The sequence below is a fragment of the Oreochromis niloticus genome, linkage group LG23 (genome assembly GCF_001858045.2).
Source record: "Oreochromis niloticus isolate F11D_XX linkage group LG23, O_niloticus_UMD_NMBU, whole genome shotgun sequence".
NCBI classification, from domain to species: Eukaryota; Metazoa; Chordata; class Actinopteri; order Cichliformes; family Cichlidae; genus Oreochromis; species Oreochromis niloticus.
The window spans coordinates 10,341,824-10,359,914 of NC_031986.2; the positions used below are offsets into that span (position 1 = coordinate 10,341,824).

Sequence of the window (18,091 nt, forward strand, 5' to 3'; positions counted from 1 at the left end):
ATGCGCATTTTTGGATAGAACGCATTTGTCCCGCTGTTACGCGTAAATCCCAGAGGCTCCTTTTTATCTTTAGAGCCTCCTCTGTTGTGTGGAGCTGTTCACGGCTGCAGTACGGCAGTAGAAGTGGACCGCTGAAAGTCTTCTTCTGTATCCTTCATTCAAAACGTAACTATCTGAGCGGATTAGTCCGTCAGCGCACACCAACTGTTCTTTTTACGCATTCTTCTTCTCTCTCTTTTTCCCCTCCTCCTTCTCGACGTTAATTGTGTAACACTGTGTGCGCATTTGCACATCTCTCCGGTGCGTCAGCATGCGTGCGTGTTTTGTGTACGTGCGCCTGTGAAAGTAAGAGAGCACGATCGTGTGTTGGTGGAGGGGGAAAATAACGTGTGCCAGAGAGAGGAGGGATGGGAGAAGAACCCAGCCGTAGTTATATTTCACATTATTTCTGCTGAGTGGTTGCTTGGCAAGTCAGCTCTCTCTGTGGTTCTCCTCCTTTTGCCTGCTTCCCTCCTCTGGGTGGATGGATGATGGTTTATGGTTGTCCAGATGGATGTCTGAAGCTCCAGTCTGGCTCTGACCAGAGTGGTGCTGGTCGTGGTGGTTTGGCTTTTACCCACTGAACATATTTGAGAATCAGGAAAGTGATACTGATGTAAAAGTTGGAACAGATGCTGGCTTAAAAAAAGAAACGCATAAAATCCATACTCCCTCATCACTCCCTACAGATGAGTGACAGAAGGCTCTGTAGCCTTACAAGCTGTATGTCACCATTTTTTTTTTTTTCAAGTAACGACTGCTGCAGCGATGCTTTTTTTTTTTTTTTTTTTTTTTTTTTTTGCAAAACCATAGCACGCCATAGCCCACAGGCAGTGTACTCCTTACTTCCAGACAGCTCCTCAGTCTTGCACAGGCATTTTCTAATTCTGTTAACAGTAACATTGCTTGCACCAAAACCTCCTTGCATCATGATTTGTTCATAATCTTTCCCCTTCAGTTTCTCCTAAACGCTCCGACTCATGTCTTCCTTTGCCTTGTGGTATTATTTTATTATTATTATTTTTAAATCCCGACATATGGGGTTAATCTTGACCACGAGCGCAACCAGTAGCACATGAATTAATAGGTAAGTGGCAGCAGCCACTTAACAGAAGCCCTGCAGCTACATATTGAGCTGAGTCAAGTGCTTTCACACCGAAATTGATTTAGACAGAGATTATGTCATCCAGCGTTAGCACTTTTTTTCTCCTTTTTTTTTTTTTTAAATGCTGGTCAAGTTTACCCAGCAGCACTGAACTCCTCTTCTGACGAATCAAGTGTAGCTTTAAAGGATATGGTAATGAAGTGATTGAAGATGTTGTTTTCATCCTTCATCAGGGCTGTTAGCCGAATTACCAGGTCAACCGATTCAAGGTGCACAGACAACAGCAAACATGAGTTTTTCAGTACAAATAATTGTATTTACATCCCACTGATTCATAAAAATGAACCTTTAACATGTTTAATTATCTTATCTAACATTTTAACCCTTATCCTGCAAGTACCACCCATCTAGCAATAAAATGAGGTAAAACAAGCCCCAACACGCATTTTGAAATGCCACCTGATCCCATTTAGCTTCCCCTTCTCTCTCTGCTCGACAGGAGAATCTGAAACCATTACAACTTTTTTTCCCCCCTCCCATTCCCGTCTTGATTGATACTTTTAATTTTCAAGGAGCTGTCACCGAGGCCTATTGGCCTTGGCTTTGCAATCAAGAGGCAGACAGTCAAAGGCTTTCAAATGAAAGAGTTCATTAATGCGGTGGGAAATAAGAGTTGTCTCGCTGTAGAGTATTGGCTCTGTGGTAAGACTGATTGGAGCAATTGATGAGGATTTGTGAGCAGGAATGCTGGTGTGGAAGCTGAGAGCGGGCCACCTCAATCATGGCTGCTAAATGACATTAATAGGACTCGAGGGGAAATGGAAATACTGAGAGGCGATCCAGCTTGCGTATTTATGCCTGTGTGCGACCGCGTGCATACGTTCAAATATCACAGCTGGAGCTTGAACAACCTTCCATTCCTGCAAAAGTTATTAGCTGCTGTGGAATCCAAGAAGATGTGGGCTACATGCATAACAGACGAGTCCTCGGTTAAATCTTTCTCAAAATCCAATTCCCCTCGAGATGAGATTCCTCTTTCCCCGTGCCTTGTTCCATTTTCCGTCGCAATCATTGGGCATCGATCTGATTCAGAGCTATTTATTTTTGTTGCCGCTGTCACGTCATGAATTAACAAGTATGGTAGATCAGGTAGATAACAGAGTGTCTGGGTATGGTGCTTCGCCCATTTCAAGAAGAATCATGACTTGTGACTACAAGAGAAAATCTGCCTTTGAAGCAGTTAGATGTGGCTAATTTGGTTTGTGAACCTGAGGGACAGTAAAAACTAGTAGTATCTACTTTACATGTAAATGCCTTAAAGTATCTCTATATAATATAATAACTCTATATAATGTCTCCTCTTTCCATAAAGGAAATTATTTGGAGATACTTGATTTCCTTGTTTGGAAATTTTTTCTGAAACCATGGAGCTTTTTGCAGATTAATTCAACTAATGTGCTTAGAAAGAAATCAGCCACGAGAGCTAGTATCTGTAATTTTATTACAGTATCGAGGCCAAATATATTGGTTTCGTGCACAATGGCTTGATTAATATGTTAGTTAATTAGTATATTCGTTTAACAGAGATATAATTAGAGCATGCAGTGACAGTCACCGGTTCTCAGCGATGAAAGTTTGCGGTGCGAATGAGTTCATAGCAGCTTGGAGATGGACTGCGGCATCACCAGAACTCCCATTGACCTTATATTGCCTTTTTAGACCTTTTATACCCCAAGTAGTTGTGATTTTGACTGTGTCTGTGCTTGATAAATACAGTCACTGGCAGCCTTAAGATAATTTGTTCATTGCTCGGTTCTACTTGTGGGTGGGCTTGTTGACCCAATGAAGGAGAGATGACCCCGGAGAAGAAGATGAGTTGGTCTAGTTCTGTATGCAAGTGTTCAGAGAGTTCTGACCTCTGTAGGGGATGCGTGCTTATCAGCTGTAAGATATTTTGCCGTACTGTTTAGACCAGGGGTCTACTGAATGACTTTGCCACATGGGAAAACCGCAGAATTGGAGGACATCATTTTTGGACACTTTAATGTTGTATAGCAAGTAGTTAAGGTTGAATCCCTTCTTTGGAGTGGTTGTCCAGCTTGTTAATTTACAGAGACTTTACCTGTTTGCTATACCATAGACAAGTCATATGGTGGAGCAGAGAAACGCTGCTGTTTTAAATCAAATAAACATGTTTCTTAGAATAGCAGCAGAGTGACTGGTTGTGAAAAAAACTTTTTTTTTAACATGTTTTACTATTTTTGTAAATGGAAAGTTCATTAAAGGGGGCATATTATCCTTTTCCTTAGGGCTGTGCGATATGACCAAAATCTCATATCCCGATATTAAGACATCTATCGTCCGATAACGATATAAATCACAAAAATGTAACATTTTCTGTAAATTCTGTGAATGTCGGGCAGCTCGACTTGCGTGAAGTGTTTCCAGCTGGGCGTCGCATACCTGGAGTTGAGTGTTTTAACTGATGCATGAAACGATACATTTTTAGACATAGGTTGTAACAGCCGCCGTTTTCTTTGTGAGTATTTATTACACAGCGTGCTGCGGGGAAAAGCCTGTTCTAACGTTTGAGTCTAAGGTTTATTTTTTAGCACCTGACGGCTCTTTTTTGCTTCTCATCCGTAAATACTCTGCATCTTTCACGTGATTCAGTTTATTTTGAAAAGTCTCAACAGGATCTTGAGCTTTATTGTGAAAGGTTTATGTGGAAAATAAACAAGCGGACACGAGGTGGTTTTACCCTCGTTGTTGCTAATGACAACGCATAAAAACAAGCGCTTGTCCGTCTGTAGTGTGGTTATATTAAATATAAGAGAAAGAGAGAACTTTAGGAAATTAATATAGCCACTACAGTGACCATCAAAATAATGAAAAAAATATTGCCGTAAACAGTTTATTTTGCGACACCACGAAACAAACGATAGCGTAAAATGAAACGATAGACGTTTTTATATCGTCATCCGATATATATCGTTATATCGAACAGCCCTACTTTTCCTTACCTTCTGTAATCTCAGCCAGAGGATCACATTTAAGACTGCTCTAAATGCTTGTTTTAAGACCGTGTTTAATACTCTTGGCTCTGTATGATGTAAGAGAGAGTGCATCTACCTAATATACTAATCTCAGGTGCACAATTTGGGCTGTTTAAACCCTAGGGATTTGTTATACCTACCATTTTTGCCTTGGTGGATGGCAGTGCACACCGAAAGTGGTGTTACATCCAGTGGTAAAGTCGAGCTAAGATGTCGTTTTAGCTGCTCTTACGTAGATTCAACCTTTGTAACATCATGTGTATCGTTGTGTCAGTTTTTACCGCCACTGCAATGACGTACCAGTGCAGAAACTTAGATTCAACTCAAAATGAGACTTTCTGGCGAAAACTTCCAAAACAAAAAACCTCTTCAATTTCTTTTCTTCCAGTTTTGACGTCTTCTACTCTTATACCGATGCCTATCATTTGGCAGAATACTGCAGCGAGCACCCGCTCAGCGCCAGTATAAATGGCGGCATGGCTGTGCGACCACCATTAAAATGGTCCCTATAAGTGGTGAGGAATGGGAGCTAAAAAGGCCTACTATAGACAGTTAGAACTGAGGGGCGGCATCAAGGCCCAGCATTAGAGAAAGATCTAATACTTTTAAATGTGATTCATGCAGACCTGAGTGCAACCCAAGAATGAAAAATAACGAGCTGGAAATGAGTATAACAGGTCTCCTCTTAAATCTGATATTTTTTTTCGAGAAAGGGAGTTTTGATGGGTTCCAGGTTATTACGTAGTGATGTAGTTTGATGCCCTTGGTTTGGATCATAATAGTTGATGCTGGAAAATCAGTAAACAGAACTTCTTGGTGTTATACTTGAAATTTGCAAATCCAAATCTTTTGATTTGTGAAATTTTACAGAGTAACTGTTTACTACTTACTGTAATTAAAAAAAACCCGCTGTCCTACGACACCTACGACATGATATTTGTCATCACCTGTCTGGTGGATCGCAGTTTTGCTACATCTGTTCTGGAGCACATCAGACCATGGTTGGCATCATTTTATACGGTTGAGTAACCGTCATCATGTAGGTTACGCGAGGCCAGATCAAAGAGTTTGACAGAAGTAGCGTGCAGTACTCTCGTTTTTGTCTCCAAATAGTTTTCATGCAAAGAAAATCACCCTTTGAGTCCACAGTCGCATGATGATGGCAGACCAGGCTGTATGGAAAAATAAATGGTCTTCAGAATTGGGTCCCGCATTCACTTCATGGCATTTGAGCCCTGGGCGCGCCCTTTCCTGCTGTTACTCAGCAGAGAGGTGTCATAAACAATGGACTTGCTTGCAAATCATTTTCATGGTCACCCATTTTTTTCTTTTTTAGACCTTTATCTGAATGCCTTCATGTGTGGATGTGAATTGAGCTGAGTGTCTGCCTCTGCCATGCTAGCTTTATTTACTTTCTGCATTTCGAACAGAAAAATGCCTCAATAAAAGGATGGTAATGGCATCATTTCTAGCTGTCTCTTTGCATTGCTCTTAAAAAAACTCCACACACATACACATGAAGCTGTCCTGCATTTGTGTGCTTCTATCAATGGTGGCGGGGGCGGAATCAAAGAATAAAGTTGACCCGAATCAAATGAAATCTGAAAGTGTTTATTTCCCCATTTGTTACAGCAGAAAATAAAAGAACTTGGGGTCAGCCACAGTGTAGCATGCCCCCGAGCTAAAATGTTGTGCTGGTCAATTGTTACATGGGTAAAATGGAAAGGAGGCAGCGAAATAGTCATGTTGCACTTTCTCTGATGAAACGGCCATCCGAGGCGTGATCAGTTACCTCAATATACGGTATTTTTCTTTGCTAGAGGCAACTGACGTCGAAAATGAATGTTTTTCCCCCCACTTTTTAATCAGCACTAGAATGAGAAGCCTATTGCTATAAGCAAGAGGACAGAATTATTATTTTCATCCTTTCTTTTCAGCCCCACTGTCATCGCACCATGTCTGGAGGTGATCCTCTGAGACCCATCCAGCCTAGAAAGATGAAGTTGATGTGTTTTAGATAGCTTTTAGAGAGATGTGGATAGAGGATGGAAATTGCATGCCAAGGGAAGCAAAATGAGCAATTTTTCCTCCCATTTCCCTTCGTCTCTTCATAGGATCTGTGCTTACTCATTCATGAAGGCTTTGTTGTGACACTCCATACATTGGTGTGGCGATAAAAACAAAAAAGTCATACAGGATGCCAGTTGGGAGGAGAAAAAAAAGGAAGCCAGGCTGCATTATTTTGCAGGATAAATGCATACCAGAAGAGAAATGGCTCTTTAATGTTATCAAAACACTATCACAACTAGCAATCCGTATTCACATTTTGACCTGCACTCTAAGTGGCTGGTGTCGAGATATTCAGAGCAGTTTTACAAACCAATTTAGGACGGTCTCAGCAACGGCTTTCGAAAGAAAATACTCATGCTATAATATACAGCAGCTACTCGAGTGGGAGCCGTGGCCTATTTGCATACTCCGTATGAATGCACACATGGGTACCCCTCGGTAGGAACGCTGAGAGTGTTTGCGCCAAATTCTCCCCTCTGAGCCAGGCGGGAGCTTAAATAGAACAGCTACGTCAAGGGATTAACAGTGAGTGAAATCAAGGAGCGCTTCATTAGCAGTTCTTCATCTGTCATTAGCCACTTCACATGAGACCCGGGGCAACATTGTATTTACAGCTAATTTTAAACCGATATCTCAAGCTGAGGGCAACACGTGCGCGGTGAACTTTCTTCGGATCAATTCGGGTGTTTTTAGCTTGGTGTTGAGGTTATTCATTTTTAAGTGTAAAATTCCAACGCTACAATGTTGTTGCATTAAACATCATGATGTGATATTACACCTGCCGGTGAGCTCACAACATGGCATTCATACTATTAATTAAACCACTGAGTGTTTGTTATATAAGAGTAATTAAAGGATGGGGTTAAACTGGGTCAAAGCCACTGGAGCTAAGTTCCTGACATGCCAGAGATCAGCTCTGTTTCCTTCATTATTTTACCATTACAAAGCCACTCGTACCGCAACAAACAAATACAGAATGTCACCCGATTTTGGGGGGAATTTCTTTTCTTTAAACACCTCTAGTTACTCAGGTGTGTGATTATTAATCCAGTGCTGTGCAAAAGTCTTCATTTCTTTGTATTTTTGCTAGGAAAATAGGAATCAGGTGCAGCAATTTATTGAAATGTGAAAATATATGTAGAAATACAGTATGTAAGGCAAAAACACAGTTTTTGTAATTATAATGAGCTTGAAAGTCAATATTTGGTATGACCACCTTTATTCCTTAACACAGCTTGAACTGAAACAAGCTTTCTCGTCATTTCTTTAAGTAGTCTTCAGGAATAGTTTCAGTCCAGTTCTTGTGTAATTTGGCATACCTCAACCTATCCCGTTTCCCATGTTTCAGAAATGCTTTTGATTTTTGATGAGGACCCATGTACTGTGAGCAGTAAATGGATCAACTGAAGGGCTAAATGCATGTCCTAGGTCCTGTCTCAGGTCTTTGCTGGATTTTTGTCCTAATGACAGACGCTGTTCATCTGTTGGACTTTTTTAGGCCTTCCCTTTCCTCTTTTGTCCTTCACTTGACCAGTGCACTTTTTCCAGCATAAAACGCTGAGATATGCCAAGTTTCTGGCTAATAGCTCTTTGGGAATTACCTTGACATGCTTGTCAATCCGTGTTATCGTCTTTTGCATCGTTCATAGATTCAACTAAAGTAAATGGGAACATAAGATGTGTTTTTGCAACAGCACAGAATTAAATTTAAATTCCATCTTTATGCACTTTGTTATTAGTTGCCTAAGTTGTCTGTCATGTGTAGACATATCAATGAGTCATCGAGTTAAGTGTCTGTTTTATGCTTGAATGAGTCATAGATCAAGGTTAAGTGGCTTAACAAACAACAAACATTCCTCTGAAAATGATCAGGCACAAAGACTGAGCTGAAAGTGAGTAAAAAAGCAGCTAATGGCCAAAGAAAAACTTTGAAGGACCTTCAGAAAGCCTGGAAAACCATTTTTAAGGCCACCAAAAAAGACAAGATAGTCTGGCTTCTTGGAAGCAAAATATAAAGAAATCAGGGATGACTCAAGACTCTCGTACGTTACTGTACTTCAGATTGATTATTTAAATCATCGGACTTTGTGTTGAGATCTTACAGAATTTTATCTGTCTCGATGATGTTCTACACACCAAACAAGTGAGCTGTTAGAAATTCATGTTTTCAGTGAAAACACTGGGAACAAAGCAGTCATGCTGACGATGAATCCTGCACCAGCAGGGCTGTTTTTTTTTCTCCTTCCTTTTTTCTGGTATATTAAGTGGGTTATTACAGGGAGTTTTTCTGTTATGCTGCTTAAATGCAATATTTGCAGTAGTTTCATTACTGCGAGCACAGAACTCATCTAATCACTGAAGTGAATAAAAAAATAAAGCTACAGAAAATCTGTCTAATAATGAAAACACAATTAATTACACTGAACCCATAATTTGCTGCACTGATTCTTTGTTGGGTCAGTGCAAAGATTCATTTTCTTCTTTTTATGTATGACAGGATTATCAGTGTTTCCCAAACCATCAATTGTATGTAGATGTTAATTAAAAAATACGACAAAAAAGCAAATCACGAAATATAAATTAGTAGAAATGATTGGTTTATATAGGTTAGCCTTTTTCCTTAAAATTAATTAAGAATACACTTAAGTAAAATATATTATCATCTGATAATTTGGCACGTCTGACTCTGAGATTTTAACACCGTGGAATTTGTTTCTTTGTAACTTGTAAATTGGTGTTTAGAGACTGTGCCTGAAACCGCGTCTTTGTTATTCTGGACAATGCACATCCACAGAACACAATGTGTGTAATTTTTAGTGGACCTACTTTCTTTTAAAGAATTAGCCCCCACTTTCACTGTGTGCAGTGGGTCCTTGAGCATCAGGCCCACTAGACTAGGGTTCCCCTTTCTCACAAATCCCAATGTAACCCCTGCTGAAAGGGTAATTTCACACACAGCCAGAGTTAATGTTGAGTCAAGAACTGCTGTGTGTGTGTGTGTGTGTGTGTGTGTGTGTGTGTGTGTGTGTGTGTGTGTGTGTGTGTGTGGTACACATACAGGTAAGAAGATGAAACTCAAGCCATGAAATCCAGGTTTAGTATTATGTGAGGCTGAAGGCTTATCACATGCCTTACAGTATAAAGTGCTTTGTAACAAATGAAAGAGTTATTCAACTCTATTGTAGCTTGTATGGATACCACTTCTATTTTTTGGCCTCCATAGTTTTATGTTTTCAGGTTCTCAGTTTCCATTCTCATGAATACTTTGGGGGAATTTCTTAACATTTGGCATGAATGTCCCCATGAACCCAAGGATGAACTTAGCCACTGACCACTATTATCTGATAAGGTTATAGTAACCTCCCATATCACACATTCATATGTAAATACTGACAAAATGTGTCACATACGTCTGTGAAAAGGGAGTTTCAGAGCTGTCCAGAGAATCTTGTTCCTGTTGTGTCCACAGTGTAACCTTAAAGTGTCACCAATCATAGTAGGGACAATTTCTTTTGTTTTCCTACAACAAACTATTCAAAGCCATATGAAGTTTGATGGCCAATCTCAGAATACATGCACATGAGTTATTATATGCAGTGAGACTTATTGTATTTTCAAAATATTGTGCTTCTTGGTTTTGGTTGGATGTTTTGAGGGGTTTTTTTCTTAACCAGTGAAAGAATTCTGCGATCTTCCATGGTCTTTCTTTTGGTCCTGCCTTATTTCTATGACTGCAACAGATGGTTGCATCATCTTTTACCTCATACTGAGTGCTCAAGGGAACATCTAACAGTTCAACACGTGAAACGAACTCCACATCCAGGCCTCACCGGGAGATGAAACTCGTCAGTCAATTGTTCAGTTAATTTTGAGCCTCTCAAAACAGTGGACTGTGTATAGAAATGGTGCCAATTCCTAGTTAATGCTATAGTTTTGTTAAACCTCTTGAATGAAAGTTTGAAGTCTTTATTTAAATTGCATATTGAATGCATGATTTAAAATTCACTGTGACGGGCCCTAGAGGTAACATTAAAAAGGGAAAAAAAACCATCATTGTCCAAAAACTCTGATTACCTTAATTTAAGTTAATGACCTTATCTCCTTAGAATTAAAATCTTTTTATTGCATGCAATATGTAGCACTTAATTAGCACTTTAACTTTCATCAAGTCAGTTGAAATGTTGGTTTCTTTCACTTTTTTAATTGGACAAAAGTTATATAGAACTGTGATTTAACCAAATCATACAGCATGCATAATATTTGAAAGTTCTGCCAAATGCCCTTCACTGTTGGTGCAACAAAATTAATGGACAAGAACAACAAGTGTGATCCATCCATCCATTCGCTTCTGCTTCTGCTTTTTCAGGGTCGGGGGGGCGCTGGAGCCTATCCCAGCTGTCTTGGAGTGAGAGGCAGGGTACACCCTGGACAGGACAGGTCGCCAGTCTGTCACAGGGCAACAAATAAAAACTGATTTGGGATTACGCTATGTTAAGATGTCTTTTTTAAAAATGTTTTTCAGCATTTTGTGACATTAATAAAATATGTATGAGTATTGACCACTTTGCATGAAATAGCAATCGTACTATCCTCAGTTTGATTGCTATGCAAATATTACACATTTCATGACACAATAACATACCTACAATGCATGTAGTGCTTTCTGGCAAAAGATGAGCCAAGCGAAGCTGCAATGTTGCACAGCTCAGCACTTTCTCCTCTAAATGTTGATGTCAGCAAGGCTTAAATAATAGTTGGTGCAAGGAAGGTATACTAAGTTAATTTTCAAGTTACCTCTTATGATTTTCTCAGTGTTCTTGCATGTACTACTGTAGTATGTGAGGTCTGAAATTTAAAAACAATCATTAATTGGTATTTACACTTAAACCCAATCCAGTTGTATCCATGGCTGAGCAGCATCATCTATATATTTGAACAAAACAATTGCAGTAATAATCTGGTCCCCAGTTTGGCTAATGATAGTCATAATTTTATGCTGCAAAGGCATCTGTTGCATTAAAGCTGTTGGGGGGGGGATTACTGGAGTGCCTTTTTCCCCAGCCAGAGCCGTGCTCTTTTTCCCGAATCCTGGACAAGACCCACAGAGACCAGCTCTCAACAGGGTTCTTGATTTATGGGCCACTTTGCAAGAAGGGCCTGGGGACGCAGCACTCCTTGTCCTCCGATATTGAATCTCTGCTGCCTAGCATGGAGATGTGGGTCGTCTGTTATGGTGTGAAAGCTTATTTGCATTGTGCCGCTCAGCTCTCAGTGGTAGCTACAGCATGTCTGCTCGCCTTAGCTCTTAAGTTTATTTTTGCTCTCGGGGCTGTTTGTTTCAGATGGGAAAGGGACATTTTTTTAGAGAAAGGTGCACTCAAGACAAATTGCTTTCACGTTTGGGTTTGTGTGTGACTACCTGTGGTTATATATGATATGAACATATATGAAAATAAACATTTGCTGAGCACCAGTCCCCTAAGCTGTCTGCATTGCTATACATTTAACCATTAAAGCAGACATACTGTATACTGACTATTCTAATCAAATAATTTCAAAGCCACATGCGGTGTATCTTCACATCAATTATTATCCTTTGCACGGTGCATCCATCAGCGATGAAAGTCAAAGTACTTTCAAGCAGTATGCAGCCTCTATACACAGTCAGATCAATTGGCTGTACAATTTGAAACACATTCTTTGCTAGAAGAAAGACTTTGATTATTTGTTCAAAGGCTTTGTTTTGTTTTCTTGCTGTTGGCTGGGTTGTGCTCTGCTTTTGGCTCAAGTTGATTCTTCCGACTGACTGATTTGATTTAAAAAAGCAGAAAGATAAATGTTTAGCAGGCTTAATGATTATAGTTGCTGTAGGGTAGGCATTTATTAACTTGTGTTAATAATCTGATGATCCTCTTTCATTCCCCTTTAAATAAGCCTATAGTTCTGCTGCTTAGATGAGACAATTCCACTGAAGTGATTTGGCAAACTACAGAGTCTGCCGAGGCATTAGTTGCCATTTTAGTTCTTCTTTTTTACATATGTATTGGTTGAGAACACTTACGTTAGGCATCTCATTGATTGCTATTAATATTTCTCTTTAATCTGTAAAACTCTGCTCCAAAGATGTGCTGTAGTAGAACTATCTAGTGGCATCTTTTTCATGATGTAAAATGTGCAGTATGTTTCTTTTTTTCCTTTTAGTTTAAAGTCAGGGCAGCTTGAAGAACTTAGACTTTGATGCTCTCCAATGAATAGCATTAACATACTGTAGAGTTAGCTAGAGACTCATCGGTTCAGCAGCAGATCAGTCTCAGTGTCACAGATTTAAATTTAGGTGCTGAGTAAAAATGTGTGTTCAAGGTTGTGTGTGAGGGAGATAAAGAAGGAAGCGTTTCAGCCTGCGAATATCTAATCGCTGCTATTGGAAGTCTCCACCTAAGCTTGAGGAATTTTCATGTTATTTAGCATTTCTCTGAAGTACACGTGTTTCTATAGTTAGACATGGCTAAAGTTAAACTTCAGATAACCCCACAGCACCAGGTTTTCACGTGTCGTTCGGAAGAAGCGACTGTCACAAGCTGCCCTTTGAGGCGAATCTCATATTTATACCTGGATTTTATTACACGTAATTCTGGCAACGAGCTAATCCAAGTCAGTTGAAAGAGAGAATCTCAAATAGCTGCTCTAAGGCTGGACTCACGTGTATGTTCCAGGCTTCGCTGCTCTCGTTTCTCATTCAGTTTGAAAGGCAGTTTGTCAAGCGTTGCCAGACTGAATTGCGGATCCGTTGCTTTGCTGTGCACTCTTTGTGATGAAGAGAGTGAGGTGGCTAATGTTCCTTATCATGACATCAAAATGGAGAAGCTGAGAAGTGAGCTACCCTAACCTCATGCTAGCTGGAGTAGCCGCACATATAAAACTATGTAAGCTAGCATGGATAGTTTTATATTTCAAATGAAGGTCCTTTAGTTTGTCTGGTGGCTCGGTTGTGAAGACTTATCAAGTGATGAGTACAAGTTATTTGCTTGTTGCTCATTACTTTGTAGTTGGTCATTGTTTTTAGGGCTGTCAAAATGCTTGAATGTTGAACTTGATATCTCTATCAGTGAAAGTCCTTAGTAAAATAGGCTGCCACTGTTTCTGTCTAGTTGCTAGTCCATTTTTTTACGACTTTAAAATAAGCATAACCAATTCCAGACAAAAGTTATTGTGCTATCCTTTTAAATTAACACTTTCTATTAACGTCACAGATGGGCAGGACTAATTGTCTTTGCTGCCTAGCTCTCACATTCAAATTACAATCTAATTTTTAGCCATAGCCGTTAGGTGCTAACTTAATGATAACAAATGGCTAAAGCGGCTTTTGGAAAGTAGTTTCAGTTGCTCCCTTATTTCCCAAGGGGTCGTCACATGTTTGGTTTGACACAGACTTTACACCGGATACCCTCTCAGCCTGGTTCTGCTGGAGGTAAAAAGGAGTTTTTTTTCTTCCCACTGTCACCAAGTGCTTGCTCATAGGAGGGTTGTCTGATTGTTGGGGTTTTCTTTGTATTGTTATAGAGTCTTTTTCTTGCAATATAAAGTGTCTTGAAGTGACTATTACTGTGATTTGGCTCTATATAAATAAAATTGAAATGAATTGGCTGGGGCCCTCCTTGTAGCAGTACTGTACGAAGTTATGTGTAAGTTAGAGGAGGTGAAGATGGCACTGTTCGTGCTAATACTTGGGCATCTGGTCCAATTGTAACATGTGGTATCAATTAATATCTGTGGTTCAGTTTGACAGTCCTAGTTGGTCATGCGTGGCATTCCAAGTTCTAGTTTAAATAACCCTCTCACATACACTGTTTTATATCAATCAGCGGTATCCTTCCCACTTATAGTCACTCACCTCAGAGTTGAGTGAACTTAGGAGCAGCCCACTTCATGTTGCCAGTTGTCGTTACAAGTGAGTTGATTTAATTGCCATTCCATGGTCTGTCACTGCATCCTTCTCTTCCTGGGGGGATGCTCATTAAGAATAAAGAATGAGCCAGATGCTAACTGGCAATTGTTCTAATAGTATAAAGGGGGCACTTTACCTTAAGCAATGTACCGCGGTAACATCTGGGAGTCCCTACAACACGTTTACAAGAAAAGTCTGCTTTGAGGGTGGTAGCGTTGTCTCAAAGAGTGCTTAATGATCTGCAATGTAGCAAAAGAGAAGCATCATCAGTATTAATTTATCAGTCTGTGAATCATCACTGTAATATTTTGTTATAAATCAATACCCATCAGAGTTCATTTAAAACTTTTAGACAGCTTGAAAAGCGGCAACAAACAACTCTTTGACAGTCTGGACAGGTGTCTCTGTTTTGATAAATCAACGTCTATTAACACTGTAAAATTTAGTGGTGAGATGTTGTATAGAGAGTTACTGAGATAACTCAGTTAGACTAATGTTAATTACTTTCATAAACTAGGGATATTCTAAATATAAAGCCAGTGTTACCTGCCATTAACGTCTCTGTGTACTGCTTGGCACCATCTCATGACGCCTCTCATGGTTGCCTTCCAAGAACCCTCAACCTCTCCTCTGCTTTCACGTCTTCTTCTCAGTAGCTCCCGAAGGATCTCGCTTTAGCCTTGCCCTGGAATATCCGAAGAGAGTTTCATTCATTTAATGTCATAGTTATTTCCCTGACAGCCAGGCGGGATAAAGAATCTAGTTAGCAGTCAGCTCAGGGACTGGGACTAAGACTTGGACATGACTGCAAAGACAGTTTGTATGTGTGCCTGTGTGTATTTTTGTGTGTCCATAGATTCCCTTGGAAGTGTTTTTCTACCTGATGGTTCACTAAAAACTCCTAAGACCAAAAACTGTATAGTGCATCAGTCATATTTGACCCATTCTTTTGCTTCCATATAGCTTACAAGCTCTTCAGGTTAAAGAGGAAGCTAATACATGAGCTTTATTGCAAGAAGAGGTCTGTATTTGGTCTTTTTTGATTATATAAATATATAATCAAAGGCATCTGTTGCATTAAAGCATAGTGGAAATACTTAATTTAACATTAGAAAATGACAAAAGAAACACATTTCTGAACCCAGCAGGAGGGAAACTCTTATATTCACCCTACGTAGGGAATGTAAATTCAAATAGTTTTCTTGTTTTGTTTGCTTATATACAACTCTGGAACCAGACAGTGACTTGCCTAAAGCATATAGATGGTATAAAAGATGGATATAGCTACTGTCATTTACTGGTTTCTGAAGTCCTGTTTTAAGGTCTTGAGATGAAGTCTTTCGCTATCCTGGTTACAGAAAGCCAGATGTGACGTGGTATGGTATTGGCAAAACTACCTGCTCATTGGGTAACGTCTGATAACTGATAAGTTGTTAGCCGATGAGTGGAAATTTCTTGCCAAAGATAAGTCATTTTTGTAAATCTTGGTCATACAACACTTCAAATGATTATGTTTTTTATTCAATATGACCCAAAATGAGCAACTGAGCCCCTAATCTCAACAGGAAGTGTTTATGATTTTCAAAATAGAAAACTGCAAAAATATAGGCGTCTATAGGACTGGAGCCCTTTTTGCAACCACAGCTATTCCCATCTTATACCCTTTAGATGGAATGCAGTTTTAAGGCACTTGAACTTTCACTTTTCTGACCTGGAAGCTACATATACTCTCTATGCTAAGACCCTACTCATGCAAGCCTATAATCTGATCAGTGAACCTCTTGGCAACCACCGGTGGCTAGGAACAAATATGTGATATGTAACAAATTGACAAGGGAAAAAAATTGATTGCAACGAGCAGTGACACTGTTAAAAGTACAATGCAAACTGTAAATATGGACTATAGTATTTGCCTTCAAAATAATAGTTGCACCTCTTGATATTTGAAGCAGTAAAGCAAAACCTTTAATTTGAAGGCGAACATTTTGCTGTTTGCGTTGCATTTTTGCAGGTTTCACTACAGCTTAATGATTAAATAGTGATTGTTTGCAGACAAGTCAGTGTCTTCCACGTAAACTATGGGTGACCACTGCAATTTGCTAGCAATCAAAGCAGTCACAATGAAGATTTTGTGTATTTCCTGACCAATCACCAGTTGGTCGGGGAATGCAATACTTGTAAAATGCATATTGCTCTGTGGTAAAATCATGAGGTTGAAGAAGTGATAACTACAATGTGTTCCAGGAATCTTAAAAGCAAATTATCCCCATCCTCAGTAATATTTCTGGAAATATAGTCTGTTGTTTTCTACTTTAACACGCAGGCAGTAGTTCTCACATTTTTTGGAATCATTTTGATGTAATTTTAAGCAAAATGATGTTCCTAAAATTGTCAAAGGGGTGTTGAAACAACATGTGAACAATCCTGTAGCGAGTTAAACATTTGCATAAAACGTATTAATACTTCAATGAATCGTGCGGAGAGGTGAAATGAATGAATATGTGACAGACTTGTCCAAAATCTCTTGGGGACTGGGTATGTACCAAGCTCTTTAAATAGGTTGCTGTGGTTTTGTCTAACTCAATGACCTCAGCATTTTTAAAATTCCTGCAGCATGGCACCCTCATGAAAATAAAATGAGTTGTGGCATCATATTGTAGCTAGATGGTTAACTAATAAGAAATTCCCATTTCCCAAAGCACATAGCCAGTAGCCTCAATGTGTCACTTAGCATCCATTCAAATATGCAGCTTTATTCATACCACAAATGGCAGCTAATGAAAACCGTTGCATACATTTTTGCTACTCAACCACTTTTTTTGCTTGTTATTTATTCACATGTGTGCTTTTGATCATTAAAAGCCATTTTTCTTCTGGTTCCTGCACCAAACAATGACGTTTATGGTACTAAACATGTTAATTTGAAAAACAACCGCTTCTTTCTCTTTCACTTCCTGAGTACATATCAGGATCATGGAGGCTTGCAAGGTTATTAGATAATCTAAAATGGAAAAATTCAGTGAAGAGAGCACAGACTGTGGGTGGGAGATTGTGGGTGTGTGTGCGTCAGCCAAGGGTGTAAGGGCCTGAAAAGTGTTTTTCACAAATAGAAATGTTAATAACTCACCAAGCAGAGTAGATATCAATTTATCGAGTGGAGGCATGAGGAAGGGGACAGAGGGGTAACGGCTAGAGGCAGTGAGGCTGTATGTCCATAATGAGTAAGCACATGTTATGTTTGGGAATTTTATTTTTTGGACATTATGTGAATCAAATCACCCGTAGTGACCTCGGTAAGAACAAAGTTAAAATTATATCATGCATTTTTTTTGACATTTAAATAACTGTATTATTTGTAAAATTCTTTGAGAACTACAAGGAGACTAGGAGAGCTCATCCTCTGCCAAGAGCAGTGCCTTATTTTCTGCTTCTTTCGACTTCTCCCTGTAGAGGTCACCAAAGCGGATCATCTGCCTCCATCTCACCCCATCTCTAGAGGTATTCCCCTTTTCCTCCTGCCTGGCAACTCCATGCTTAAAATCATTTGACCAGTTTCCAGATTTTGTCATTTTAAAAGGAAGAATGCACACCAAGTTATAATGAAGTATGTCTTTGCCTGTGGTCTAGATCTGCACCACATTTCATGACTTTCTCTTTGTCTGTCTGGTAATTTATGTAAAACTGCCAGACTTTCACTTTAAAATTGCCAGTCAGCATTCCTGTGAAAAAAAGTAATGATTTTATAATTTTGACACACATGGCAGTCGGACTGAGCCAATGTTTGAATCCAGGATAAGAACGCTCAGCAATGGATGAACAAACACAGACAAAAAGTCCAAGTTTTACACCTCAGTTCAATCAAAGCTCCAGCCCACA

General features: G+C 39.5%; 1 protein-coding gene and 1 long non-coding RNA gene across 6 annotated transcripts in view; one reads left to right on the forward strand and one right to left on the reverse strand.

Annotated features, from left to right (window-relative positions):
* Window positions 1-14,994, reverse strand: part of LOC112843831 (uncharacterized) — a 37,465-nt gene extending 22,471 nt beyond the window's left edge. For 2 of the 4 annotated variants that reach the window (XR_003216355.1, XR_003216356.1), the window contains exons 1-3: window positions 14,762-14,994; window positions 14,352-14,454; window positions 14,162-14,269 (exon numbers count right to left, since the gene is read on the reverse strand). This is a non-coding gene — a long non-coding RNA (uncharacterized LOC112843831). Of the gene's footprint in view, window positions 1-5,579; window positions 6,190-10,384; window positions 10,717-14,161; window positions 14,270-14,351; window positions 14,455-14,761 lie in introns of those variants that run through there. The other 2 variants (XR_003216358.1, XR_003216357.1) reach the window with 2 other exon arrangements.
* LOC100693228 (interleukin-1 receptor accessory protein-like 1) overlaps window positions 1-18,091 on the forward strand; it is a 319,171-nt gene that overhangs the window by 716 nt on the left and 300,364 nt on the right. The window lies entirely within an intron of this gene.